General features: G+C 61.5%; 1 pseudogene across 1 annotated transcript in view; it reads left to right on the top strand.

The window, feature by feature from the left end:
- Window positions 1-34: 34 nt before the first annotated feature.
- The window catches only part of LOC108316377, a 3,861-nt pseudogene continuing 763 nt past the window's right edge, over window positions 35-3,132 (top strand). The window contains exons 1-2 of the transcript XR_005203056.1: window positions 35-2,482; window positions 2,529-3,005. The product of XR_005203056.1 is annotated as a kinesin-like protein KIF1C (transcript). The remainder of the gene's footprint in view (window positions 2,483-2,528; window positions 3,006-3,132) is intronic.

The following is a 3,132-nucleotide window of genomic DNA, read 5'->3' as shown; positions in this document are numbered from 1 at the left end:
ATCCAGCATTTATCTTTTCTTTAGTTTTGCTTGCCCCTCTCACTTCGCCGAGCTGCTCCGGGAGCCCCGTCGCGCGGAGGGTAGCTCCCAGAGCCCCAGCTGGTGTGGCCAGGCCCCAGGAATAGGATGGGGCTCCCCCTACGAGGGCCGGTGGCAGCCAGAACTGATACAGCCCCTTTGGACTGGGGGCAGGACGCCAGCTGAGGAGGGCAGGAGTGTCTGGAGCCATGGCTGGTGCCTCGGTGAAAGTGGCAGTGAGGGTTCGGCCCTTTAACGTCCGGGAGACCAGCCAGAATGCCAAGTGTGTGGTCAGCATGCAGGGCAACACCACCTCCATCATCAATCCTAAACAGAGCAAGGATGCCCCCAAAAGCTTCAGCTTTGACCACTCCCACTGGTCACACACTTCGGTTAGAGGACCCCCAGTTTGCATCTCAGCAACAAGTGTGTCGGGACATTGGAGAAGAGATGCTGCTCCATGATTTTGAAGGCCACACGTGAGCATCTTTGCCTACGGGCAGACTGGGGCTGGGAAATCCTAGACCATGATGGGCCGACAGGAGCCAGGGCAGCAGGGCATCGTGCCCAGCTCTGTGAGGACCTCTTCTCTCGCGTTGGTGAGAACCAGAGTGCTCAGCTATCCTGCTCTGTGGAGCTGAGCTATATGGAGATGTATTGTGAGCGGGTACGACACCTCTTGAACCCCAAGAGTCGGGGTTCTCTGCGGGTCCAGGAGCACCCCATCCTGAGCCCCGAGTGCTGGACCTGTCCAAATTGGCTGTGACCTCCTACGCAGACATTGCTGACTCACGGACTGTGGAAACAAAGCACGGAGTGTGGCTGCCACCAACATGAATGAGACCAGCAGCCGTTCCCATGCTGTCTTCACCATTGTCTTCACACAGCGCTGCCATGACCAGCTTGGTGGGCTGGACCGGAGAAGGTCAGTAAGGTCAGTTTGGTGGACCTTGCTGAGAGTGAGCGGGCTGACTCCTCAGGGGACGGGCCTGCGCTTGAGGGAGGCGCCGGTATCAATAAATCCCTGACTACTGTAGGGAAGGTGATCTCGGCCACTGCGGGTATGCGGTCAAACAAGCGGAAGTCGGATTTTATTCCCGACAGGGACTCTGTGCGCACCTGGCTGCTCACGGAAAATGTGGGTGGGAACTCACACACAGCAATGATTGCAGCCCTGAGCCCTGCTGACATCAATCACGACGAGACTCTCAGCACCCTTGGGTGTGCCGAACGCACCAAGCATATCCGCTGCAAAGCCATCATCAGCGAGGACCCCAGCGCACGGCTGATTAGAGAGCTACAGGAGGAGGTGGCCCGGCTGCGGGAGCTGCTGATGGCTCGGGGACTGTCAGCCTCTGCTCCGGAAGGCCTGAAGGCAGAAGGGAGTGTGGAGGTGCCCTGCCAGCTGCATCGTCTCCCCCCGCTCCGGTGTCACTGTCATCGCCCACCACACATAACGGGGAGGTGGGGCCGTCATTCTCCCCAAACACGGAGCCCCAGATTGGGCCTGAAGAAGACATGGAGAGGCTGCAGGAGACAGAGAAGATTATAGCTGAGCTGAATGAGACGTGGGAGGAGAAGCGCAAGACAGAAGCGCTGAGGATGGAGAGAGAAGCGTTGCTGGCTGAGATGGGGATGGCCGTCCGGGATGATGGAGGAACTGTGGGCGTCTTCTCTCCAAAGAAGCCTCCCCACCTGGTGAACCTGAAAGAAGACCCTCTGATGTCTGAGTGCCCGCTCTACCGCATCAAAGCTGGCGTTACCAGGGTCGGCCAGGTAGGTATGGGCATCACGCTGACTCGACAGTTTATTCGGGAGCGACACGTCTGTTCCGTAGCATACCCCGGCCAGGTGGAGACGTGGTGGTCACTCTGCAGCCGTGCGAAGGAGCTGAGCCGTATGTGAATGGGAAGCTTGTGACGGAGCCGCTGGTGCTGAAGTCAGGGAATAGAACTGTGATGGGGAAGAACCACGTTTTCCGTCACCCGGAGCAGGCGAGGCTGGGACGGGAACCAGGGGTCCCTGCGCCCCCAGGCCCGCGCTCTGAGCCGGTGGACTGGAACTTCGCCCAGAAGGAACTGCTGGAGCAGCAAGGCATCGACATCCAGCTAGAGATGGAGAAGAGGCTGCAGGATCTGCAGAATCAGTACCGGAAAGAAGAGGAAGACGCTGATCTTCTGCTGGAGCAGCAGCAGCAGCTGTATACGGACTCGGACAGCGGGGGTGACTCTGACCAGTGCCCCTGTGAAGACAGCTGGCGGCTCATCTCCCCCTTGCGGGAGCAGCTGCCACCCACTACGGCCCAGACCACTATCAAACGCTGTGGTCTGCCCAGCAGTGGCAAGCGCAGGGCCCTCGCAGGGTCTATGAGATCCCCCAGCGACGGAGGCTTCGGGGCAGAGACCCTCGCCGGGCCACCATGGCTAACCCCAAGACGCAGGCAGAGAAGGAGATCTGCTGCGAGGTGGCCTTGGCTGAAGACGCAGGCAGTGAAGGAGACGTGCCGTGAGGTGGCCTTGGCTGACCTCCGCCACGGGCAGGCTGGGATGGAGGCCCTGGCAGCCCTCACGATGCAGGAGCTTTGTCGCACCATGGCAAGCCGGAGGGCCCCGGGGACGCCTGGAGGGCTGTGGCCCGGGATGTCTGGGACACCGTGGGCGAGGAGGAAGGAGGCGGAGCTGGTAGTGGCGGTGGTAGCGAGGAGGGAGCTCGAGGGGCAGAGGCGAAGGGCCTCTGGGCCCACAGAGACAAGCTGACCGGGATTCTGCAGGAGGCGACGCTGCGGAGCAGCACCAAGGCCCTGCGGGACCGCATGCTCCGCATGGAGAGGGTCAGCCCCCGGCCCAGGATCAGGAGGATGAGAAGGAAGAGATGGTGAGGTCCCCTGGGCCCCGCCTGAAGGATCAGAGGCAGCAGAGGAGGCAGCGCCTAGTGACCGCATGCCACCAGCCCAGCCCCCCTCACCACCACTTTCAAGCTGGGGGCGGGTATCACGGCTCATGGAGGAGGACCCTGCCTTCGATCCGGTCGTCTTAGCTGGCTCAAGCAGGAGCAGCCACCGCTGCAGGGACTGCAGGCCTCTGGGGGCCGGCGCGGGGGGGAGGCGCTGCGCAG

The sequence above is a fragment of the Cebus imitator genome, unplaced genomic scaffold (assembly GCF_001604975.1).
Source record: "Cebus imitator isolate Cc_AM_T3 unplaced genomic scaffold, Cebus_imitator-1.0 Scaffold188, whole genome shotgun sequence".
NCBI classification, from domain to species: domain Eukaryota; kingdom Metazoa; phylum Chordata; class Mammalia; order Primates; family Cebidae; genus Cebus; species Cebus imitator.
The sequence above is the reverse complement of the archived record's forward strand: the minus strand, read 5'-3'. Positions and strand labels throughout refer to the sequence as shown.